Raw genomic sequence first — 12781 nt, forward strand, 5'->3', positions numbered from 1 at the left:
TGGCGCTGTTGGGGTAACCACAAGGACAAGGATTGCTATTATCCGAGAAACAAACACTGTTATGTGACTAAAGGGTCAAAGTCCACGAAGGTCCCCAGAAAGATAGTGCGGACAGAACCGGAAAAACATGTTATCAATCCAAAGTACCTAGCGCAGACTGTTACCATTTGTGAAACCATCTCAAAAACAATACGCGTTTTCTTGAAGCAATTTCTGGCAAAGAACATAGATATTTTCGTCTGGACACCAGCAGACATGACAGGCGTCCCGCAAGAAATATCAGAACATCGGTTACGGGTCAACCCAGCCTACACACCAATTGTGCAAAAGAAAAGAAAAATGGGTCCCGAGCAAACAAAGGCCATGAATGAGCAAGTTCAAGATTTGCTGCATGCGGGGATCATCCGCGAGATACCATATCAAACCTGGGTCGCCAACCCAGTAGTGGTTCCCAAGAGCAATGGCTCATGGCGCATGTGCATCGATTTTAAACACTTGAACAAAGCTTGCCCTAAAGATTGCTATCCGCTACCAGAGATTGACTTAAAAGTTGACGCGGTAGCACCTTTCAAATTCAAATGTTTTCTGGACGCGTACAAGGGATACCACCAGATACGAATGTCTGCCCGCGATGAAGATAAAACAACTTTCCGAACTGACCAAGGAACTTTGTTTTACAAAATGATGCCATTTGGTCTGAAGAACGCAAGGGCCACGTATCAACGTCTGATGGATAATATGTTTCGTGATCAAATTGGGAAAAAACTTGAAGTTTATATGGATGACCTAGTCATCAAGAGTGTTGAGAAAGATCAAATGTTAAAGGACATCGAGGACATCTTCTCCACGTTACAAAAAATCAATATGAAATTGAATCCCTCAAAATGTTCTTTTGGGATGGAAGAAAGGAAGTTACTCGGTGTAATCATTACAGAGGAAGGATTTAAAGAGAATCCTGACAAGGTTCAGGCAATCGCCCGAATGCCTTCCCCATCATCAGTAAAAGAGGTGCAGACGTTGAACGAAAGGTTGGTTGCTTTGAACAGGTTTCTGGCAAATCACGCAGCCAAATCTTATCCTTTTGTGTCCACATTGCGGAATTGCCTGAAAAAGCACATTTCAAGTGGACACCTGAAGCTGAACAAGCCTTCCTTGAGGTAAAGAGTGTCTTATAGAACTTCCAACACTGACTGCACCCCAGGAAGGAGAGCCCCTCACGTTATACCTATCCGCATCTGATATCGCGATAGGAACAGTCCTCCGGACAGATAGGAAAATCGTACAAACGCCAATATATTATGTCAGCAGAACATTGGCGGATGCTAAAACCAGTTACTCAATGTTGGAAAAACTAGTTTTAGCATTGGTGTATGCAGCAAGGAGGTTAAAGCGATATTTCCAGGGCCATCCCATCAACATGCTGACTGATTACAAATTGAAAAGTGTATTGGCAAAGCCCGAATTGTCCGAGAGATTGGCTAAATGGGCTATCGAGCTGGAAGAACACTCGACTGAGTATAAACCCTGACCCGGGATTAAGGGGCAGGTTTTGGCAGATTTTGTTACGGAGGTTCCGAGTGATAAAATTCAAGAATGTCTGTATAAACAACAACCCCCGACCCCAACAGATGAAAGTCAGAAATGGACCTTATTCACGGATGGGGCATCAAGCGGGGAAGGATCAGGCGCGGGCCTGAAATTAATCAACCCAGACAGCCAAGAGTTTACTTATGTCATCAAGCTAAACTTCCAGAGTACTAACAATGAGGCAGAATACGAAGCTTTCCTAGCCGGTCTGTGGATCACAAAGAAATTAGGTGTCAAGTTCTTGGAAGCCCGGGTAGACTCTATGCTCATAGCAGGTCAGGTTTCAGGGACTTATGAAGCAAAGAACGATATAATGGTATCATATCTGCCCCAAGCTAAAGACCTCATACAGCAATTCACCTCTAATAAGGTTGCTCATATCAAGAGAAGTGAGAATCGTCCGGCGGATGCACTGAGCAAGTTAGCATCCACAAGTTTTGAACACATGGGGATAGATGTCAGAATCGAAGTTTTAGACGCTCCATCCGTGTCACACCCTGCCTTTGGGCCTAGGCGTGTGACTCACAATTGGTACCACTTTTGTCAATTTATCAAAGTTTGTAGTGGAAATTGCTAATTTAAAAATATTTACTTTTATAACATAGGGAATTAAATACCCTTGATTTGTTTTACAAAATTACTTGTTTAAAAACAAGTTTTAGATATGCATCATTACAAAATTAGCTGAGCCACCAACTGCGTACTATGCCTAGTGATCTTCTATCTCCACCGGCATGTTTACCACTATTCCTTAATACTGGTTACCTGAAAACAGTTTGAAAATACGTCAGCTATATGCTGGTGAACACACAGACTCGATAAAAGGTTTTCACAATTCGTAATGACACAACACCATTAGCATTCAACGACTTAGTGGGTCACAATCCCATCTCATCAGAACTAAACATACGCACAAACCACATAATCGGACTTCACTCGACCTAGAGACAGTCACTTGCCTCATGGTTAGTATGTCTGTAGTGTGCCCACTACAGTACATATATGTAAGGATCCATACATGTGTATTTTAGCCTAAGTGTTTAGTACTACCTTGTATCAAAATGTTTTAGAGGATTGAACCAACCCACATGTAAATACTTTAATAACTCTTTACAAATGGATAACAGTCCATAGTTTATAAGAGTAAATATCTTTCATCAAAAGACTGTACATAGACGTATTCATGTCGAAAACATATACTATAAAAAGGTTGAGCGTATTCACCGTTTGTTATATCAGTGTATTTCACTGATAATTGCTTGATCTTTTATCGTGGACCTATAGTACGAGAATAATATTTCATAAATAACTAGATCTAGAATCTAGCTTTGGACCTTTAGTCTACTTGCATAACCTTTACCTTAATATCCATTTCATTTATAAAATATATGTTTAACATTTATAGGCTACGTTTCTTCTTTATGAAGAAACGTGCATATCAAGTTTCTTCTTTCACAAGTAATATCTTTATAAATTAAAGACCAACGTTTCATTAATAATCTTATCTTATGAAAGCTTATATTTCACTTACTTAATTGATCAAGGTATAGACTATACCCCTGACTAGGGTATAAGCCATATAAAATAATAATAAAATAATAACTTAAGCAGAACTCCTACCTTATACAGGTATTTTGCCTAAGCTTTACACGAGCAGAACTTCTACTTCCTTATCACGTATTGAAGCTTAAACCGTCAGAACCTTGTCTCGAACTCGCTTAATCACTTACCAGAGCGTTAGAACTTCAATTCATGCATGAATCATGAGAAATCGGGACCTCGGAACCTCATAATGGTCGGTCACATTTCCCAAGGTTATGTGTGTGAAATTGGGATGAGAATGCTTCAAATCCGTAGCCCCCTTTTATAAGCAAAATTTTGCCAACCATCGCATAGCGCGATGGGCCTCTCCATAGGCCATCGCGTAGCGCGACGCCGCAATATACGAGATCTTGCCACGTGTTGACACGTGGTTGGACACGTGTATCCGGTTTTACTTAACCGGGTCATCGCGTGGCGCGATACCCCCTTCCTTCTGGACCATCGCGTAGCGCGACGCCCCTTTTTCTAAACTCATGGGAAACTGCATCGCGTAGGGAGATGATCTAGTCTGTATACCCATCGCGTAGCGCGATGGGTCTGGAAATTAGGATTTTTTTTATTTTTAGTCCTTGAACTTTAGTATCTTGTCACTTATTGGTCTATCTTCCACAGTTCAAAAATATTAAAGCAGCCCTTATGGGGCTCGCGGCGATGCGAGCGTGCGAAGTGCAAAGTGCGCCATCAAAACGCCACATTACGCCCATCGTCCGAGTCCGTGTCCGTGAGCATGCGTGTCGGGTGCTTCGCAACATCCGCTAGGACTAGTGAGAGTGGTTAGTTACACAAGAACATTACTATGGAAAATTCATTCCTTATAAAATGCTCTTATTTATTTTCCACTTTCCATCTGGAATGGTGTTTTCCTTATTACTTAACATAATATAATCTTATTTCCTTTTATCTCATTTGTTCCCATTACTTATCTGAAGAATATTTTTAGTCCTTTAACTTTATAAAATTGTCAAATTTGGACCAAAATTTTGTGGGTGTTACAATCCGTTCCCCAGCACCAGGTCTTAGTCATCCAAACAGGCACAAGTTCCTGGATAACGTCCTTCATGAACTACCTGTCTTCTGGCACATTATCAGAAAACATGGCAGAAGCACGAAAGATCCGCCACCAAGGCATTATGTTCTCAAGTGCATGACGGGGTGTTGTTCCAAAAATCATTCCTCGGCCCGCTGCTCAGATGTGTAGACGCAGAAGAGTCCAACTATGTAATCCGAGAAATTCTTTAGGGCATTTACAATTTGCACGCGGGATCAAGAATGGTAGTAGCTAAGATAATGAATGCTGGGTATTATTGGACAGACATGCATATGGATGCGGTCAATGAAATCCGGAAATGCGATGCTTGTCAGAGGCATGCACCACAAACTTTGCGACCTCAAAACAACCTGTTTCCTGTAACCTTAGCATGGCCTTTCTAGAAGTGGGCCATTGATATTATGGAACCGTTTCCGGAATGGGCGGGTGAATTCCTACTTGTGGCAATAGATTACTTTACAAAATGGGTTGAAGCCAAACCATTGGCTCACATCACGGCAGCAAACGTCAAGAAGTTCCTCTAGGAATACATTATTTGCCGTTTTGGTCTTCCCCAGACATTGGTCAGTGATAATGGTACTCAGTTTGCTGATAAAAGCCTTCAGGAATGGTTGTCGGAATTACACATCAATCAGGTGTTCACTTCGTAAGCTCACCCACAAGCCAATGGGCAAGTGGAACGAGCTAATCGGAGCATCAAAGAAGGCATCAAGGTGCGATTGGGAACCAAGCGAACAGGTTGGGTAGATGACTTGCCTCACGTCCTGTAGGCGCATAGAACCGGTAAGAAAACCAGCAACTCGGAAACCCCGTTCAGCTTAACTTACGGTACAGAAGTAATGATTCCCGCCGAAATCTGTGTCCCATCCGCACGAATGCTTTTGATTGCTGATAATGAGGATGAACTTAGGTTAAACTTGGACCTTTTGGAAGAAAGGAGAGAGTTGGAAACTATACGCGAAAGCAAGTATAAGAGCCAACTCCAGAGATATTATGATGCAAGGGTCAAATTATGCGAGTATAACAAAGGAGACTACGTTTTCCGGAATAATGAGGCATCAAACACCGAATTACCGGGAAAGCTAGCTCCAACTTGGGAAGGTCCTTATGAAATCGACGAAGTACTGGGGAAAGGTGCATATAAACTAAAGAAACTAGATGGCACTTTAATCCCTAGAACTTGGAACACGGCACAACTTTGAAGGTCCTCTTTACCGGCCTGCGTGCTGCGTATTTTGGTCTGCGTACCAAGTATTTTACTTTTTCTCAAAAATTAGAGTTAATGCAAATATAGTCAGCGTTTAATTGTCCAGTTTTAAATTTTTAGCACCTTAGTTTCTGTACGGATGGGCCTGAGTGCCATTACTTATCCTAATCTTATATTTTGGATATATGACGGGTTTAGCTAACACACATTTATATTGTAATCATACAAGAGAAAATGTAAAACCCATGTCATATATACAATAAAAAAGGCATTACAGAAACAAGAAGATAAATATACAACAAAAAACTATTCTTCTTCCTGGAGAAAGTTACGAAGTTGCTGGACGCCATCTGCCGCCTCAGCAAAATCTTGGATAGCATTTTGGATGGGAAAATGCAAATCGTCAAAAGTGTCCATTTGTGCATCATACTTCCCATCCACATCCACTCCATGAAGGTCAAAATCTAATAAGGAACGACCCTCCCGAACAAAGGTTATCCCCTCTTGGAAACCTGCCTTGCATCCAGAGTCACTAGAAGCGCGAAGGAGATCAGCAAGGCAGTCTCCCAGAACTGATCCTCCGTGAATATGGGAGATAACCCACATTGGCAATACAAATGAGTTAATATATGTCATAGAGGCGCAATTAAAATGGAATTTTTACCTTGCGAAGGCCTTCCTTCATTAACCATGCCCGGTCAGGGGAAGCCAGTTCAGCGTTCAACTTCATTGCGCCCTGCTCACTAACAAAGCGGGTGTTCTCTTTGATCAAATCTTCAATGAAGCGATCCTTCTCAGCAGTAGCAGCACTAAGAGTGCTGACCGTTTCCTCTTGAGCAGCAAGGCAGGCTTCAAGAGCCTATTTTGCCTCATTTGCCTTTGCGAGCTCAGCGTCTCGAGCACGAGAATGAGCACGTGCGGCTTCAATAGAAGCATTTTGTCACCGACACGCCTATGCCAATCCTTCCCGGCAGAAGCCTGGCGTTGCTTATCCTGCTCCAGAGCCCGTTCAGAATCTCTCAGCTTCCACCTTTTGGTGTTAGCCTCGATACGATATTTCTCTTTTTCGGCCTGGAGATCTTCAAGGATATTATTTCGCAACCCCTAGTTCCGCCCCATAAAGTTCCAGTCCCGGTATATCACTTGGGTTGTCGAGACCAAGTTGGCCAGGTGATATATATAAGAATTCCCAAGAGACACCCGGGCCCAATTATGCTGGAACTTGCGTTCTGTAGGAGGCACACCCTCATGAATGAACTCAAAACACACTTCCCCGTCAGAAAACCGAGAAGAAGGAGTTAAGTTCCATTCTGGAATATGACGGGCGATACCTCCCTACAAAACACGAGCCCCTTCCTCTTCCTCCAAGGAGTGAGGAGGTGGCGGAGGTACAGATGCCTGCCCCGCTGGTTCATCGATTTCCTGAGTAATTGGCGGAGACAGGGGTAGGGATTCAGGCATCGGTAATTTGCGGGAAACGGAGTGGGAAACACCCTCCATGGATTTCCCCTTGTCGGCTGTAACGCTCGTTAATTCCGGTTTCAAGAATTAAAGCTTGTAGAGTATGTATAATTCTCGGGATTTATCCGACATTTCTCGGAAGCCTTTATGTCATCCCGGTACGTTAAAGAACCTAAATTTTCCTTCCATTTTGCCTTATACTTCAATCTGGAGGGACTAGAGTGTAATATATTATGTTATAACATAAACTAACCCTAGCCCCCCCCCCCCTTGTTGCGATCGGCAGAAAGCAAGGACCCAAGACCCACGAATTTTTCTTTTTACAGCCAATTCTAAGCCTTAAAACTTCAATTCAAGGTATGTACTACGATTCCCCAAGTCTTTTACACCATAATTGATCGTTATAATGCGCGTATTGATCGATTTATGGCTTGTTGTAGGCTAGCCGGGTGGCTGTCCAATTGAGCGTTTCCGGGGCTGTTTTGAGTGAGGTTTTTGCACCAAAATCCTCCTAGGTATGTGTGGTACATCATACTTAAAAACCACATACTTAAAAACCGTATTCATTGAAGGTGTTTAGGTCGGTCAATTGATTTTAGTTCGAAAACTAGGGTTTACCGGGTGTAGAATTGGCAATTGTTGAGTTTGATGCGTTAATCGATCGAATGACCAACTGAATCAGTTTGTACAGCCCTAAGGGGGTCTAAGGCTGTCGGAAAATTAAATTTTTGGAACTCGGGGCTGTTTAGGTTGGGGATTAGCTAATCGAGTCGGTTGTGCACAAATTGTCGTTTAAATGTTAAAGTGAGTGTTGTAAAAAGGAACCGCCACTCATATCGACTCGTGTGGTATGTTTATGATAAATGAGCAGGTTATGATGGGGATTCGGTCCATCTGGGGCTGATTTGCTTGACAAATGAATTAAGAACTTATTTCGCGCGTATTCGACTCGATTGGCTTGCAAGCGGGTAAATTGCACATCATGGTTAACCCCGATCATAATAGTAGGGTGTGTTCGGTTAATTGAAAGGTTTTAGGGGATGAGGTAAAGTAATTGGGTATGGGTTGGGCCTCGGGCCAAGTTGTTGGGCCTCGGACCAAAGTGTTGGGCTTGAACGGCCCATCAGGCAAGTGTGTTCTTACGGTCTAGTTTAGTGACGCGTTGTGTACAATTTACAGGCCCTTACTTGTGAGTGTGCACTTAGGGACTTCCTAGCCCGTGCAGGTGTTTGGTTGATTTCAGGTGAGTTCTTGATGCCCCGTTTAACTCTTTTTAAGTTTTGGGCTAGCATGCACACCTAAGTGATTTTGCTTGATGAAATGTTTTAAACTATTTTGCTTAGGCTTGCTAGTATTGGTAGGCCTAGGAATGTTACAGAATGTGTGTATGTATATATATTATTGCATGGCCAATATTTGGCGAATGTTTTAGTCGTTATCGACTACGGAATGTTACGTATGCCTACCTCGTGTTTGCATGCGTTGAATGGAATGTTACGTGTTGGGGTTGTACGTTTTCTCGGCCCTGAATGTTATTATTGAATGTTATATATATATATATTTATATATATAGGAATGTACGTATAGAGATGTTCATACGTAAGGATGATTATTTATTAAATGTGATGACCTAACTGATGTATTTCCGTTTACAGTTTTAAAACCGTTGGAATGATTATTAAGACTTTTGTTACTTATTTAAAACTTGAACTCACTTAACTTAAGCTGACTTTGTGTGCATGTTAGTGTGAGTTTCAGGTTAGGAAGAGGATGCCTTATCGCTTGGACGTGCACGGAGCTACTTGGACGGTGAAGGGCATACGGAATTCGAAGATTTTATTATTAAACATTTCTTTTTAAAAAAAAATTATTAAAGATAATTATGTTGGTTTTGGGCAAAATTCCCTGGTTTTGGGAACTTATTTTATTATTTACGTTTTCCACTAAATTTTACTCTGAAATTGATTGCTTAATGGAATGATTGATTTTTTTTAGTTTAAATATTTTATAAGTGTTTGTATGATTAACAACTGTGGGGTTCCCGGGGTTCGGGGCCTTACATCGGCAACAGACAATTTGCTGGGACCACTCTTCGCAGGAGGGGTATCCAAGAGGATAACGTGGTCTGCATAAAAGCAAATCACAAAATTAGTTTGCTAAAAACATGGAAAACACATGCGCAACTCCCTGAAAGGTACCTGGTATACTCTGCATACGAATCGGGAATCGGTCATGAAGGCGGATCCCCTTCGCGTCTAGAGGAGAGGAAGGAGGTGAAGGGTTCACATCCTGACTCCTACCAGTGGTCACCACAGGAGTGCCGTTGGAAGAAGCTTCGTTCCTCTTGCGACCAAAAGCTGTACCATAGTTATATTCGTCAGAGTGTTGATTACAAAACCGGTAAAGTGTCAAAACACATTACCTGTCACATACAAACCCTCGGAAACCACAGGTTCCTGATGGGTCTTTTTGGGAAATAAAAAGTTGTCGTTGTTTTTGTCAATGATTGGAAGATCCTTCTTGTCACGAGCAGCAAGCTGCATCGTTCCGGGCACGTTCGCAACAAGGACAGACAACAGAAGACCCTCAGCTGCATGAAAATCCAGTGTAAGATACTTAGCAAAATCTTAAGAACATTTTAGCATACTTACATCCATTTGGCTTCCGGAAGTACGGAACTTCATCCGGATAAGGCCACAGGTGGCTCATCCCAGCCCTCACTCGGGCGGCTTCAGGGATAGGGCGCATTGGGGTTGCAGTACGGGTCAGCCGGTGATACCACTCGTGTCTTTCCGGGCGTTCAACGTACGGAAGGGCAAGCAGTGGTTGATTAGCCGAACACCAATACATAAACAGTGGGATCACATCTTCCCGGATCCAAAAGAACTTCCTCGCCCATTGGGGATCTGATGGAGATGCATCCGATGCAACAGCTTTCCTGTCAGTTGGCAGGCAAAGGTATTGTCCGCCCCTACCTCGCATATGGTAGAACACGACAAACTTTTTAATGTTAGAAACGATGCCATGCGCCCTGCAACAAAATTCAAAATGGCGCATGCGCATCATGACCGACACATGAGCTAGGAGATATGAATCGGAGATTTCCAGAACAGAAGAACTCGGCATACACAGCCATCTTCCCCTTCGGAGGTCGGTTGGCCGTTGAACCTGGAGCTAGAAATTCCGGCTCCCATTCAGAAGCAATACCATAGGCGTTGATTACAGCTTGAAATTCCTTTTCATCCCAATCGACAGTGACACGGTCGATATTTTGATAAATCGGCTTCGATGACATGATGTAGTCGGATAAGAATTGATTGCACCGAGCTATGGTTGCTATTGGAAAATGAAGCAGCAGGAAAGAAGTTTCATAAGATCCGGTGAATGATAATCTCAGAATTCTGGCAAAGACGAAATAATTTTTCAGTGACGATAAAGAAGAATGGTAGGAGTCGATGGCTATTTATACGGATCACATTCAATGGTTGAATAGTAAAAGTAGCTGTTGGCTAATCAACAGATGACACGCCAGGCGGGAGATTAAAAGTTTACAATTTAAAACCCCGAGGAATAGCTGTCATCAACTGACAAACCTATCAACTTCTACATTAGTGCCGGGTAGACCTGTCACGTCAGTCCACACAAAACAATCGGCGTCACCCTAGTTACACAGTAACGAGACAAACTAAATGATTTGGCTGACACGTCAGACATCAAAAGAATTCAAGTTAGAAGAAAAAACAAGAAAAATAAAAGTAATAAAGTGCCACACATGGAGGTCGCGGACAACAATATTACCCGCGACTAATAGAATCTAGATAACAAGGCAAAGGAATACGCCAAACACAGTACATACAATATGATCAAATGGAAAGGTAATCTCATTTCATTAAAACATATGTACAAAAGTTACAAGGAAGGCAGCAAATACAAATACATCTTATCATTATATTCTAATCTTCCTTGGGAGCTTCCTTGGCCTCTGCTTGCGCAAGCAACTCGTTCACGTGAAGCCGCAGCTCACCAACGCAAGTGGGCTCATCGCGGTTTTCTTCAATATATTTCAAGATGTAAAAGGAAAGAGTTTCAAATGAATCAAGATCAGCATCATATTCCCTTTGACAATCTTGGCCATGAAGCTCGAACTCAGTGGGCGGGCGTCCCTCGCGAGCCATGGAATAACCTTCCTCAAAACCGGCTTGATGGTCCCGCCCACGACGAGCTAACCAAAAGGACAGCAAGGCAATCCCCAAGCTCAGGCCCTTCCTTGATAAGCTTGACAATCTGGTATAAGAAAAAGTTAGCATGATATTCCGTATAGTAAAAATGAATTTGAAAGAATTTACCTTGGGGATGCCAAATTTCAGGAGCCACTTCCTCTCATCTGTAGTATCGGTGAGGGTCTTTTGAAGACCCCTCATTCTCCTCAGACAAGGAAGCAAGGCGGCTATCCTTGTCCTTCAGCTCAGCAACGAGCCTCCAAACCTCTTCATCATGAGCGGAGATAAACCTGGTCTGCGCAACAACCTGCTCTTCCAGGCGTTTATTCTTGTCTTGAATTGCCTGGAGAGCAGTGTCTTTCTCCTTGGTCTCCACCCGGGCTGCGTCACGAGCCTCCCCAGCCTCCTGCATGCGGCTAACAGCCCACACTAAGTCGGCCTCCCCAGTAACCCATCCCTTGAACACCTCACGGCTGGTTGACATCACATTAGCCAAATGATAGCTAAGTACCTGTGCCAAGCTAGCCTGGGTCTGGGAATGTATCCGGTTACACTCAGAAGGCGGGGGGCAATGCTTAAAGAACTCTTGGCACACACGTGGATTTGTGAAGAGCACGTCTGGACCAAGGTTCCATGAGGGGTGGAAAGTGAAATCCTCCTGAAAATGTGATGATGAAGGTTGGGAAGATCCACCTTTCTCGCCCGTAGAAACAGGAGGGTCTTCACGTGTATCTTTGGGAGACACAACCTCCTTTTCTACCATCACCTCCGGAGGTTGCACACTCGTGTCCTCGCCACCCTTAGTTGGTAAAATTACTTGAGGCGGAGACGGCGGACGAGGAGCAACGATCGTTGCTAATCCAAAAACAAAGGAAAGATTAGCAATATTCACAGGAGCAAAGATAAGATGAAGTAGCAAACATCTAATACCTGCAGGCCCCTGGGTTGTAGTCTTCTTCTTGACTTGGTCCTTGAGACGAGTCAGTTGATTCTCTTCAAGGGAGGTTCCTCCTCCCCAGTCTTAGACGCCTCCCCACCAACGGGATCATGGGTCGTCTAACTTGCCTCCCCACCAGCGGGATCATTGGCGTTCTTGGTTGCCTCCCCACCAGTGGGATCATCGGCACTTTCTAGGGCCTCCCCACCGGCAGGATCCTCGGCGTCTTTGGGTGCCTCCTCACCAGCGGGATCATCGGAATCTCTGCTGTGGTCGGATACGCCTGCAGTATCCGCCTTCCTCTTGTTGCGGCACACAAGATCTGTAATAGCACGCAATCCGCCAGCATGAAAACTTTCTGGAGTACCGAACGATGACTCCTCACTTGTTGAATCCTCACTAGAAGATTCTTCATTAGAAGAAAGGACAATATTTTCGTGCGGTCGCATAACGGTAAGAGGTTTAGGATTCAAGATGTACACACCTTGGGCCACCGCAAAGTCAGTAACTACCGGCTCGATACGACCGCGAGTCGGGAAAAGGGAATTCCCCTTGGTATGATCAAGGATAGGCTCCTGATCAATCTCCAGGGGCATCCTGAACATGTTCCCAGCAACCGTAGGAATGAGAACTTCAAAAAGTGAGTCCCCTCCCCCTGAAACAAAGATGAGTTGAAGAAAAACATAAACATATGGTCATAGGAAATACAACAAATGCCA

The sequence above is a fragment of the Bidens hawaiensis genome, unplaced genomic scaffold, assembly GCF_021521415.1.
Source record: "Bidens hawaiensis isolate Kalapana, Puna unplaced genomic scaffold, B.hawaiensis_p1.1 tig00050598_1, whole genome shotgun sequence".
Lineage (NCBI taxonomy): Eukaryota > Viridiplantae > Streptophyta > Magnoliopsida > Asterales > Asteraceae > Bidens > Bidens hawaiensis.